Source organism: Mirounga angustirostris, unplaced genomic scaffold, assembly GCF_029215605.1.
Source record: "Mirounga angustirostris isolate CCGP_5_RB_7025 unplaced genomic scaffold, mMirAng1.0.hap1 SCAF_6, whole genome shotgun sequence".
Classification (NCBI taxonomy): domain Eukaryota; kingdom Metazoa; phylum Chordata; class Mammalia; order Carnivora; family Phocidae; genus Mirounga; species Mirounga angustirostris.
The window spans coordinates 119,340,863-119,355,023 of record NW_026991714.1 but is presented as its reverse complement, the minus strand read 5'-3'; the positions used below and the strand labels follow the sequence as shown (position 1 = coordinate 119,355,023).

The 14,161-nt window shown below is 39.2% G+C and overlaps 1 long non-coding RNA gene across 4 annotated transcripts in view; it reads left to right on the top strand.

Annotated features, from left to right (window-relative positions):
* LOC135364785 (uncharacterized) overlaps window positions 1–13,797 on the top strand; it is a 43,558-nt gene extending 29,761 nt beyond the window's left edge. For all 4 annotated transcript variants that reach the window (XR_010412512.1, XR_010412513.1, XR_010412511.1 and 1 more), the window contains one exon: window positions 12,851–13,797. This is a non-coding gene — a long non-coding RNA (uncharacterized LOC135364785). The remainder of the gene's footprint in view (window positions 1–12,850) is intronic.
* The last annotated feature ends 364 nt before the right edge of the window (window positions 13,798–14,161 follow it).

Below are 14,161 nucleotides of genomic sequence, written 5' to 3'. Positions count from 1 at the left end.
TTCTCTACACTGTGTTCTCTCAGACTTCTACCTGTGGGTCCCTACAATAAGCCATGGACTTAAGATTAGTCTGAGAATTCTCTGACCTGCCATGATTCTTAAATCCACAGGGCATTGTCTGCGAGATACTCACATCACTAGGTTTGAGGGCGGATGGGGATGTAGGAAGGGACAGAAATGATGTATGTTTTTCCTATTTCCAGCACTAAACAGGACATTGCTTCCACAGACCCTTAATTAAATTAGCTTCATCATTTGGGGAGCAAAGTCCGGAACTAAAACACAAGCTAAGGAGCTATAAAACTTCCGTGTTGTACATAGCGGAACCTGAGTCCATTTGTTACCTTGAATTTGCCTCGGATTTAAAATGTGGCAAATTTTATTTTGGAGGCTGAGGTCTGTATAGGTAGGGTTTAGGTAAAAAAGCTCACTTAAAGTGCATAAGATACTTGCACAAGATACTAAGGAAGCTGTAGGTAACTGTATTTAGAAATGACTGCTCTTTTTAAATGTTCAGTAAGGCCCCAGTAAGGAATTGTCCTTGCTAAGCCCAGGGTAGCCAGAGACAGCAAAGTGCTATAGCGAGGAACTCTGTGGGCAAGAGGAGGATGGCTGTTTGAATGAATCAGAGACTTGGTTCTTTAATACGTTTTGCGGCAGGGAGATGATGATGGCTAGAATGACCATTCTGGGGACTCTTGGGGATTTCAGAAGTCTCCGTTACTGATGCAGAAAGATTCTGATGACATCACCACAGATAACACAATCCACATGAACAGATAGCAGTTCTCTTTACCCACAGCATGAATATTTAGTGAGAACTGGCCTCCATTTAACTTTGTCAGCAGGAGGATGCACCATGTGTTATAACATGCAAGCTGCTAATAGCTACGAGGGGAGGCCTGGCCTAAGACAAGCAGGGTTTTTTTTCTTATTTTGAGAAAATGAAAATTTTCCTGAGCCAAGTTTTAATTAAGTGGTGATGGAAACAAAATTTAGGGACAAGAGGTACCATTCTCCCCCAACTGTTTTTATTTTAGTATCGTTTCAACCTACTTCCTGTGTGACTGAAGGTTACTTTTCCCTCGGTGCCTGAGTTTCCTAATAGGTAAAATGAGATTATAGGGGCATCCCTTGCATAGGGTTTTTATCAGGATTAAATGAACTGATAAATGTAAAATGCTTAGAAGAGTACCTGCTTGCTCCCAATAAGTCGTCTAGTAGAGTTGACCTTTGAATAACGTGGGGGTTAGAAGCACTGATCCTTGGGCAGCCAAAAATCCGCTGTAACCTTGACTCCCCCCAAAACTTAACTACTAATAGCCTACTGTGGACAGGAAGCCTTATCCTTCAGATTATGAGACTGACGCGCTGCCCACTGCACCAAGAGGGCCGCTGGGGAAGCCTTATCTATAACATCACCAGTCAAGGAACACACATTTTGTATGTTACATGTATTAAATGCTGTATTCTTACAATAAAATAAGCTAGAGAAAAGAAAATGTTGTTATGGAAATCATAAAGAAGAGAAATACATTTTTATCCAAAAAATTCGCGTCTAAGTGGACTGCGTAGTACAAACCCATGCTGTTCCAAGGTCAACTGTATCTGCTTTTATTGCTGTTATATATTTATTCTTCCTGAGTACTGGGTTATTATTCTAATAGTTTCTCTGAAGGGAAAAACCATCAAGAAGCATGGAAATATGCGTCATCTCATTTTCCTCAGCGACTTAGCTGAATGGGGAACTTTTTGGTCTGGTCAACACACCCAGAGCCGATTTAGGTCTTTGAGGAAGGGAGTAGTCTGTGTAGGGTTGATCTTTTATTTTTAAACTTATTAAGTGAGAGCAAACATCTTTCATACACAAAGAAAAACCCTAACTGAATGACTTATTTTATTTATCAGTATCACTTATCCCCACAAGTGACATGAGAAAACCATTCTAGGCTGTCATAGATACTACTTGAAATTTTAGATGAGGGTCTGTACTTCAGAAATTCAGTAGCACAATAAGCATACATGAAAAGCATGCCTCTCCCGGATCTATAATAATTCTCTACTTATTGTTGTTGGAGAGACATACGGGTTGCACTGTTCCTGTCACATCCGTTTTAAAAGAATGGTTGGCAGACTTAACGTGATAAAATAGCCAAAAAAAAAATAGCCAAGACGTATTCTGATTAAGCAAACTGCTGAGCCATATTTTGTTTCATAGAAACAGAAGGAGGTAGGCTCTCTTCTTGTATCAAGGCTTCATATAACGTGATCAAAAACCCTTGTTTTCACCTTCTTGTCCCAGCTGCTTTGAGGTTTGGGCTCCTACCAAGAGCAGCAAGCATAGGGAGAGGGAGTCCTATTTTTCTCAGGAGAATGAAGCGAGGGAAATAAGATGGTGAGTCAGCCAGCCAGCAGGCATCCACTGGCTGGGGAACGCTCAGTCCTGCTCACTCCTTCCTCCCCCTGCTGTGCTGGCTGTCCCTGGATTAGCTTCTATTGCTGTATGCTCTGCAACAGACTTGACAGTGGGGCTCTAGGTTCCCCGCCCCAATCTCCCGAAATTCTTGGCACTGATTGTGTTCTGTGCCCTGCTGAGAAATATCAGACGCTGCATGAGGAGCACAGGGGACCAGAAGCATGGAACTTCCCGTGCCTAGGGGCCCTCTGGTGATGCAGCGAAAAGGTTGACAAACAGGACCTCAAGTGTTACCTAATAGTGATGCGTTGAAATAAAAGCGTCAAAATATAGGTCCCTGCCACCAATATAGAATTAAACTGGTCAGGATCAATTAGAAGAGGGGGAAATGGAGGGACTGAGCCAATAATGAGCAATTATCTAGTTAATTATATATAGTTTTATGTATATATATATATACACACACACACACACACACCACACACACACTTATATATAGTTATAGTTATAATTATAGTTATTCAGTGTATTTGCAATGATACAGTATGGAAAAGTTGCCCCTCAGGTATGGGCATACCTCCCCTTGGCCTTTTTCATCTGAACACAGAAAATGATTTCAGTGACTATTTTTGCAGTTTTCCTAAGGATGACACAGAACATTCTAGATGCATAAGAGAGAAGTTAATTTCTAACATACAGTAGATGCTTCAGGGCAATAGAGCTTGATTCTCTCAGGTTAAGAGAGGGTCCCCATTGTTCTTGCACTTCAAAGATGTATCTTTTTTTTAACGTTTTGAGTTTTTATTTAAATTCTAGTTAGTTAACATATAGTGTAATATCAGTTTCAGGAGTAGAATTTAGTGATTCATCACTTACATGTAACACCCAGTGCTCATCACAAGTGCCCTCCTTAATCCCCATCACCCATTTAGCCCATCCCTCCACCCACCGCCCCTCCAGCAACCATCAGTTTGTTCCCTATAGTTAAGAGTCTCTCTTATGGTTTCCCTCTCTTTTTTTCCCTTTTTCCCCACATTCATCTGTTTTGTTTCGTAAGTTCTACATATGAGTGAAATCATATGGTATTTGTCTTTGACTGACTTATTTTGCTTAGCATAATACACTCTAGTTCCATCCATGTCATTGCAAATGGCAAGATTTCATTCTTTTTTATGACTGAATAATGTTCCATTGTATATATATACCACATCTTCTTTATCCATTCATCAGTCGATGGACATTTGGGCTCTTCCCATAATTTGGCTATTGTTGATAATGCTGCTATAAACATCGGGGTGCATGTGCTGCTTTGATTCAGTATTTCTGTATCCTTGGGGTAAATACTTAGTAGTGCAATTGCTGGATTGTAGGGTAGTTCTATTTTTAACTTTTTGAGGAACTGTTTTCCAGAGTGGCTGCACCAGTTTGCAGCCCCTTCTCCCTTTGTTCCCCTTTCTCTACATCCTCGCCAACACCTGTTGTTTCCTGTGTTGTTAGTTGTAGCCATTCTGATAGGTGTGAGGGGGTATCTCATTGTGGTTTTGATTGGTATTTCACTGATGATGAGTGATGTTGAGCATCGTTTCATGTGTCTCTTGGTCATCTGTATGTCTTCTTTGGGAAAATGTCTATTCATGTCTTCTGTCCATTTCTTAACTGGATTATTTGTTTTGGGGTGTTGAGTTTGATAAGTTCTTTATAGATTTTGGATACTAACCCTTTATCAGATATGTCATTTGCATATCTTCTCCCATTCCAAAGTTGCTTTTTAGTTTTATTGATTGTTTCCTTTGCTGTGCAGAAGCTTTTTATCTTGATGAAATCCCAATAGTTCATTTTTGCTTTTGTTTCCCTTGTCTCAGGAGACATATCTAGTAAGAAGTTGCTATGGCCGAGGTCAAAGAGGTTGCTGCCTGTGTTGGCCTCTAGGATTTTGATGGATTCCTGTCTCACAAATTAGGTCTTTCATCCATTTTGAATTTATTTTTGTGTACGGTATAAGAAAGTGGTCCAGTTTCATTCTTCTGCTTGTCGCTGTCCAGGTTTCAACACCATTTTTTGAAGAGACTGTCTTTTTTCCATTGGGTATTCTTTCCTGCTTTGTCGAAGATTAGTTGACCATATAGTTGTGGGTCCATTTCTGGGTTTTCTATTCTTAAAAAGATGTATCTTTTCAAAGATAGTAACATAGACAGCCCATGGTTGGGAATGCCTGTTTGTCAGGGAGTAAGCTATATTTCCTCATTCCCGGACCCAGGGCAGGTTTCAGAGTTCATATAATTGTGAATTGCCATTTGTTCATTCACTCAACAAATAACCATTCATCTCTTTTCCTTTTCTAAGCCAAGAACAGGGGATATAATGATGAACAAGAAACAGATACAAACAATAAGTGATGATCTGTGCTATGTTGAGGAAAAACTCAAAGGAGCCAGGAAAGAAAGAAAAATGATGGATTTGGGAGCATGTGGGTTGCAGGTGTGTTGGGAGGTAGGCATACTTCAAAGAGGGATGTTACTAAGCATACACAAACATTGTTGACCCAGCTTGGCAGATGTACCCATCTGGCAGATGATGGTATAGCCATTCAGGCAATGTTTATGCATTTATGCACAGAAAAAAAATGTTATCTCTCTGCCTCCCAGGTATTTTATAAATACAAGCAAATCCTTCTGAGGGTCACTGCCATGATACTAGAAGTGACTGTGTTGTCAGTCCACAGCAGAGAGCCTAGGACAGAGCAGGCACGCAATCATGCTGAATAACAACACTAATGAATAAATGAAAGGCACTTTAGAACAATAGGATGTTGCATTTATGGTGTTGCAAACTAAATCAGTTCCACTTTGTGTCTATTTATTGTTGAATTTTGGGTGATAATAAAACACCTTCATTTTCTTCTTGATCTTATTTTTTGAAATGAAAGCAATCACAGGGAATGTAAACTCCTAAAAAAGGTTGTACTTCTCTTTCCTGTAAAAGGAAAAAACCCTCCAGATTCTAGTGTAATGCGTCTTGCATGTGTATTGACTTTAGCTATGTCGCTTCAATTCCAGAACTTGTATACTTCTGAGGTGATAACAGTATCAGACATCTGCCCTTGGAATGCTCTCCAATTCCAATTTATTTTTACATTTATTCCTATAATTTATTCCTATATTTAAGGACCTTGCAGTATCTTAGAGCTTTTCTTTTATCTTTAAATAACTCTAAGGCTTGCGACACCATTTTCCCTTCTACTTCTAAAGGCTCTGTGCTGTGTATAAAGCCATCATTTTGACATTTCTTTAATTTATTTTAGAACAAGAAAAATCACATATTTATCAATCTGGTAGAACGAGATGTAAAGAAATAATTTCTAGAAGATCAACAATTTTTTTTAAACATTTTTTTTTTAAGATTTTATTTATTTATTTGAGAGAGAGAGAATGAGAGACAGACAGCACGAGAGGGAAGAGGGCAGAGGGAGAAGCAGACTCCCCGCCGAGCAGGGAGCCCGATGCGGGACTCGATCCAGGGACTCCAGGATCATGACCTGAGCTGAAGGCAGTCGCTTAACCGACTGAGCCACCCAGGCGCCTGAAGATCAACAATTTGAGACATTGCTAGGACTGATGCACGATGGTTAATTTTAATTGTCAACTTGGCTAGACTGTTGTGCCCAGTTGTTTGGTCAAACGCTAGCCTAGATGTTGTCGCAAAGGTAAATTTTGTAGATGTGATTAACATTTGCAGTTACAAGTGATTTTATATGAAAGAGATTGCCCTTGACAATGTGAGTGGCACTTATATAATCAGCTGAATTTATTTAGTGCAGAAACTGAGCCTTTAGGAAGAAGAAGGACTTTTGCCTCAAGACTGTAACATAGAAATCCTGCCTGAGCCTCCAGCCCGCTGGTCTGCCCTGTAGATTTTTGACTCAAGACTGTGTCTGTGTGTGTGTGTGTGTATGTGTGTATACACATATATGTAACATATATATAAATGTGTGTTCATATATGTGTATATATATATCCTATTTTATATCCTATTTATATTTCACATATATATATAATCTCTCTCTTTCTCTCTCTCTATATAAATAATCTCTATCTGTATATGTATATATCCATAAATAAATGTGATTCTGCTTTCTGTTTCTCTGGGGAATTCTGACTGATACAGAGTATTTCATTCTCTCCATTTTTCCCAGTTGGACCAGGGAAAAATTGGTAGCAGTTTCTAGACTTCTAGGGCTTTGATGGGAGACCAGAAGGTTGAAAGCAAGCTGAGACAGTGTTCCACATTTCATGCCGCCCCCTCCCAAAAGGAAAAGAGCTTGGAGCTGGGGAGAGGAACGCTGAGCACACCCATTCATATGATTCATTGTTTCTATATTTAGCAAAACAGAAAAATACGGGGAAGATTTTGAACCTTCATAAACTCCTCTGGCTTCCTTCTGATAACACCATATTTTATTTTATGCCGAGGCACATCCCCATCTTTATAAAAATCGTATTATGCTTTTAGCATTAGCTAGGGACCTATATGAGAGGAGTCAGAGTGGATCTCAGGTTCTCAAGGCAAGGTTATTTATTTATTTATTTTTTTAACCAGGACTTTACATAATATTAAGGTAGCTGGAAGCTGGATTATTATTTCCAGAAGAATAGGAAAGACAGTGTATCTCCACTGAGCTCCCACAAATGACATTCATATGAGAACAAGTTCACATATTCAATTCCCAGTTTTGCAAAAAAAGTTTTACAAATGAGGCCATGACCTCAAATTATACTGTCTGACAGGTATGCTTGTAATGGGGTCCAGGTAAGTGATGTGGATGGCTCAGGACAGACTTATTCCCATTGCTGTGGAAAGCACCAAAATGATGCCTTCCATAGATACTAGGTTGGGAAGATCATCCCTCTGTACAAGAAAAACAGTACTTTCCTTTAGTATTACAACTCTTAGAACAGCTTTGATCATGGATCTTGGGGGATTGAAAAAAAGAAAGATGTACCTAGAAGTTAATTTCTGCTACCCAAATATTCTATTGTAGTTCAATAAAGAGTATCTTATAGAGAGCATGTAATCATTTTAAACATATAGATTAGTAAAATTTTGCCTGCTAAAAATATTAACCTATTAACCAATGGTACGTTCTTGCCACTTACATAGGGAAAATGGTGGGAATGTGTGATTATTGCTTGGGTTTGGGCTCTGAAGATTATCAACCCAAGTAATTGCCCACTCCCTCTTCCAGTTTACTTCATAATCAGGAGGCATCCCTATTCCATTGCTTCAGTTGTAAAAACATGCTGTACCATGAAATGAAAACTTGTGTGAGTAGATGGACCATAACACAAACACAGATGCAAAGTGCCACAGACACCACACTGTTTGAGGTAAAATGTGGTAGGTTTGAACTAGTTGATTCTTTCACACTCTCGGCCTCCCATCCTGCAGCAGAATTCATTCCTTTCTTGTCCCATGTTTTGTCAGCCTGAATGGGCAGGGTTAGTTCTATACTCTCTCCCTTTCTTCTTGGGACCTCTTTTCCACTCCTCTTTGCCCAAGATCAACTTTATTCTACATTTCCAATAACATGCATCTTACTGACTTCTCATGCACATACTTTTTCTTGATTTATACAAGATCTAAAGAGACCACTGCAATCTTTCCATAGGACACACAACTACTACTACTTAAACCTATACGTAGTTGCTACTCTCTTACTTGGTGGCTGACAACAGCATGATAAATGTTGAAATTTTACTATTCTGGAGTATGAAAGATTACTTAAGTTGTCTCTCCCAACTTTGGGGGGTAAAATAATTTGTAGATAGGAATGAATAATAGAATTGAAATGGATCTCAAGGTGGCTAATTGCCCTAACTTTCAGATAGTTTCTAGACTATCTCTGGCAAAACAAGTGTTCTCTCACCATAAATGGTCTAAATAATTGTGGGTGACTGCCTGGAAGCCCAGGTTGATATGTACTCTGTGTTCAAATCTAGGCACTGGATTTGCCATAATCAATTAGTGATGTCTGCCATGGGTGAGGGTTAGGACGGTGTGGACAGTAATGACACCACATTTCCATCTTTTTGGATAAAACCAACAAAGATGGAGAATTACTTTTTCAGTTTAAAATGATTTCAAACACTGAGAAAGTATTCCAGGTGAGAAAGGCAGGGGAAGGGAGAAGTCATCTTGGTACAGATGAGGATGTTGACGAATAGCCATATTTTTTGAGTATGATAACTTTTCTGAAAAGCGCTAAAATATAATAGTGCTCTTGAGATGATGATGTGGACTGTAATAGAAAGTTTAAAGGCTAACAGAATGTCGTTGCCTGTTTTTCTAGCTCAGAAGAGCAAATGCTGAGTGAAAGTGTACAGTAGAAGAAAATTGGCCTTCTTCACAACTGAGTGAAGATGCTCTTACTGTGTTCAGAAAACATTCTTGAAATGGACTTTTCAGTAATCTAAATTTAAACACGTAAATTTTAAAAAACACCGTTTTGCCGAGAACTCTATGAAACAGCCATTTGAAGGAATTTGCCATTTAATAGAAAATCCATTTCCTCGTGAAAATATAACTTGCTGTTCTTGGTTCAAATATCTTCAGAAAAACTTTTTTTGTTTTGTTTTGTTTGGAAATGTTGATACCTTATGCTACACTTAGAAATAAAACAGAAGCCACAGAAAATTTCTTTCAGAGATGTTAGCCTGGAAATATGATTATATTGTAGCGAAAGCCCAACAAAATGTCTGAAGGACTAATGAAGTCTTTGTAAATGCAAGCAAATGGACTTAGAACTCCATCCATAAAATGTGAGTAGTGACAGCAATAATAACCATGACCACTTATTGAACAAGAAGCTATCATTTATTATTATATGCCTGCTCTCTTCCTGACTTCCTTCTTTCCTTCCTTCCTCTCCCCATTCCTCCTCTTCTTGGTTCCACAAATACTGAGTTCCTACTATGTTCCAGGAACTATACAAAGCTCAAGAAACAATGACATTGGGGATCCAGATAGACAAGGATTCTGACTTCACAGAGTTTATACTCTAGTGGGGAAAAGCTGGGTATTCATCAAGTAATGACAACAATGTGTTGTGTCAGGATGGACTGAGATGTCTGTTTCCCCTTTGGGGGACAAAGGGGCAACTTTAGGACTAGAAAAAGATGATTTCAGTGTGCAACTAGTTGCTGCTTGTTAATATGAGGAAGGACAAGTGTATCTTTACTGTGAAATGACCTGGATATTATTTTTTTTTCTCTTTATCCTTACTTAAGAGATCAGAAATTTTATTGAGGCATGCCTAAGAGTATTCCAGGCTCGAAATCAGAGAGCCCTTTCAATCTTGCAGACTTAAGTCTTTCATTATCTCACAAACATTTTCTCCATTTATTTGTCTAACTACGACCTCCTCTTATCTATCTCCCTTTGTCCTTCTAAAATATCTGTTATTCATTTGTTAGGTCTTCTGGACATAGAGATTCTAAGTCTCTAAACTTTTCCTTCATGATTTATGTCTCTATACTTTTTTCTCAGGTCTTTGAGATATTTCTTGCCGGCCATTTTCTAGGCTACTAATTTGGGTTTTAATAATGACCTTCCCCCCCACCGCCAAAAAAAGTGAAATGCTACTTTTGTTTGATAAAATTTCTCCTTTAAATCAGCCCAAATTTCCAGAAGCATGGATAGTTTTGAAGTCAGAGACACCAGGTGTTGGAACCCTCGCTCATCCCTTATTAGCTCATGACCTTGGACAAGGCAGTTACCTGCTTAAAGCTCAGTTTCCTCATCTATGGGGAAGGAGCTGCTACCACCCATGGAACTGAACTATAATAATGATTACATGATAGGAAATAGATATTTTTTGCAAGGTATTCGTTACCTACAGAATGTTCCATAAATATTTAGTGTAACATTTGATTAAACATCGCATTGACTAATATAAAATTAAAGTCTGTGGGGGAAATCACAGGCTTTTTTCAACATTAATTACGTGTTCTTATGTATTTTTTTGTGGCTTTTGCATAGAAAGCTTTTAAACTTGCTAATAAAATTATAATGCCTTACATTTGTATAATACTTGACTATTTATCTGTAGCTTTGTGATTGAAAACAGGTTTATTATTTTAATGCTGCTGCTGAGTTAAATGATTTTCCAAAGAGTACCAAGCTAATAGGTGGCATAAACAGCTGTCAAAATCTCCAACCTAAAAACATTTCTCCCATTGACAGTCAATTCCACAAATATCAATAACTTACTATATTTTTAAAAATGTAATCATCAAAGAGTTTCTGGATGGATTTTATTCAATCAGTTATGCATTCAATGAGTGGAAATAAAAAATATGTATGACAGCACCTTACTATGTACCATGCATGGTTCAGAATGCCAAAGATAAAATAGTAAAGCAGATACAGTCCCTGCTTTCAGGAAGCTTATAATCTAGTAAAAGGGGATGTCCGTTAATCAAAGAATCATATGAATACATGTAAACTTGAGAGCTGAGAGAAAGTACATTTCACAAGGAGATTTTACATCATCAGGAAGGTTAGAAAGGCTCCCCGAGGAAATGATGCTAAGGTGAGGTTCAAAGGAAGAGTTACTGTTAGCCAGGAAAAGGAGGGTTAAGTGGGGAGAGGAGCCTTCAAGACAGAGGGAATAGCAGAGACAAAGGCTCTGTGTCAGGAAGGAGCCTTTCAGATTGCGAGATTGAAATTGGGCCAGTGTCACGGGAACTCAGAGAGTGAAGGCAAGTGTGTGAGGGGAGCTGCAGAGGCAAGTGGGGGTCAGATGACATAGGATTCTGAGATGTGTGTGAAATATTTTGGTCTTTCTCTTAGAGTAATAGAATGCCAACTAGAGTTTTAAGAAGTAGGTGTGCGTGTGCGTGTGCATGTACGTGTGCGTGTGCATGTGCGCGTGTGCGTGCACGCTGCTGGCACTGTGTTTATTTAGCGAACATCCCTCTGGCCGAGGAGGAAAGCAGATTAAAAGGCCAGAATGGATACAGGTAAAGCAGTCAGGAGGCCGTTGAGGAAGCCCAGTTGAGAGACAGGGGGCAGTGAAGACAGAGAGGAAGGGCTCAGATCTGTGAGGTAATTAGGACGTTAAAATAATTGCACCTGATGAGGTAGAGAGGCTTTTAAGAATGAACTCTAAATTCCTAGCTCAAATAGCTGGTAGATGGTAGATGTACTTACTGTTGTAAGGAAAACTAAAATAAGGCCAGATTTGGGGGGGATTAAGATGATGAATTTGGTTGAATATATTCAATTTGAGGTGTCTTTCAGGCACCAGATGGAGATATGAAGTAGTAGTTGGCCACATATGTCAGCTGCTCAAGGAATAAGACTGGAGATAAAACATGTTGAGTCATCTACTATAGATGGTTATTGATGTTGTGGGTGGAGTTGGAATAAGATTATTGTTCCCATACTTTCTCAGACATTTACTTCTTGATTTGTTTTGACCACTGTATTCAGGACACTAAGGAGCAGGGGCGAGCATAACACCCTAAATCTCTAGGATTAGCTGTACCTCCACAGACACCTGTAGTAAGTGCTCAGGAGCCTGTCTGCACCAACGACATGTACACTGGAGAGCAGTGAGGGAAGGAAAGCAGGTAGACCAGATGCCTCAGCCCTGCCAAGAAACAGATACACAGTAGACTTGCCCTCTACTCCGATACTATACTGTGAAGAAGGAAGGAAAGGGAGAATATTGAAATTAAAGAAAGAGGGAAGAACTTCTCTGAGTGTGAGTTTGAATTGACTATTTGTCCAAATAAAATTGTTGCACTGAAGGAGACTTTTTAAAACTTGAGATTAAATCACGTTGACTTGTCAAATTTAAGTATTTCATTTTCCCCTATGGTCTTTCCACCATGGGAATGAGAGCCTTACAACGATGTGATTAGTTGTGGGACAAATAGGACTTTCGTTTGTTTTGTTGCTATTGCACATCTGAATTGTATTGTCGTATTGTGCAGATCGATGCCCTGCCACACCATAATTTAAATTGTCTGACCCATAAGCTTGTTATGGACCTCACTGTGTCTTACAGAGTTCACAGAGCTAGCCAATGGCAGAGCTGGACAAGAACAAAGCTCTTGTTATCATGTTTCCCCTCATGATTAAATAAAATCTATATTCCTTTTAAATTTATGCTTTGGAGAATTTTATGTCCATTTCATGTATTAGTTCCATCATGTGGTACAGTGTACTTCATTTCCTATATAGTTTTAACTTTTGTGTACTTTTGCGTACATGCAGCTAGTAATTGGGCTCTGATATATATATATGTATCCACACACACACATATAATATCAAATATATATTATTATAAATTGTATGATATATGTTATATATATAGTCCTATATATTATACCATATGGATTTTAAGTCTATATTTTTTTCCTTTGGATTTAGCTCTCAGCAGTTTCCAGGACCCAATAGCAGCAAAATCCAGAAGGATGAGGAAATCTCAGGGGTATTCAGATGGCAATGACTACAAACACTCAAGACAGCAGAAAACTGAGGACAGCTGTCTCTACTCTTCACCTTGTGTAAAGGGACTGACCCATGAACAGCTTCAAGAGCACTGGCCTTGCAAACGTAAATCCATACATTAGTTGCAGTCATTCTTCTTCAAGTGGGCATCCTGCCCTCGCCGTCAGTGTGCATCTGGGAGTATCCTATGCACGACCTTTCAATTGACTCCATTCGGAGAATAAACAAGCCAGCCCAGCCTCAGGCAACAGTCTACACCCATCTGTGCTCTCCTTTGGTCAGTTTATACAGCCCATGGAATTTCGGAGAAACAGAAGCCCAGGATTGAGAGACTTATTCCAGATCACACAGCCAGTGACTGGGGATGTATTTCATGCTGGAGTTCATATTCTTTCTTATTTATTTATTTATTTATTTATTTATTTATTTATTTATTTATTTATTTATTTATTTATTTGACAGAGAGAGATACAGCGAGAGAGGGAACACAAGTAGGGGGAGTGGGAGAGGGAGAAGCAGGCTCCCTGCTGAGCAGGAAGCCCGATGCGGGGCTCAATCCCAGGACCCTGGGATCATGACCTGAGCCGAAGGCAGACGCTTAATGACTGAGCCACCCAGGCGCCCCTGGAGTTCATATTCTATCCATGGTCCATGCTGCCTCTCCTGCCGTGATGAGGATGAGAGCATTGGATTCAGTCCTGGGCTCACATCTATTTCTACACTGCTTGGAAAAGCTAATTAGCATACATGAACTTCAGTTTGCTTGTCTAGAAATTAGGGATGGTAATACTTCTACAGTGGAGTAGTTGTGAGGAAGGAGATGGCAGAGGCCACATGCCCTTAGTGTGATGTCTGAAATATAGTTAGGACCCAATAAATAGCATTTGATTGGTGCTGGTGTTTTGTTATTTTTGCTATTATTTATAATGCCCTCAGAGGAAAATTCCTTGGAAACTGCCCTAAAAAGAGATCAACACCTGACCTACAGCTTTCTGCAAGTGACTTTTGGTGCTGATCATATGAGCCATGTGGGTTTGGTGGGAAGTACTTCAATTAAAAATTCTCCTTCAGATTAGGTTAAGTATGCCACTGTTTGGGTACAACATGGATTTCCTCAGCTAGTTCAAGCACTGACCTTTTAATATTTTCACCAAGGGAAATGGAGACAAATAACAGGATTTGAGTCAGATAAAGCCCTGGGAGATTGGAAAGGGTAATACTGTTGCTGAC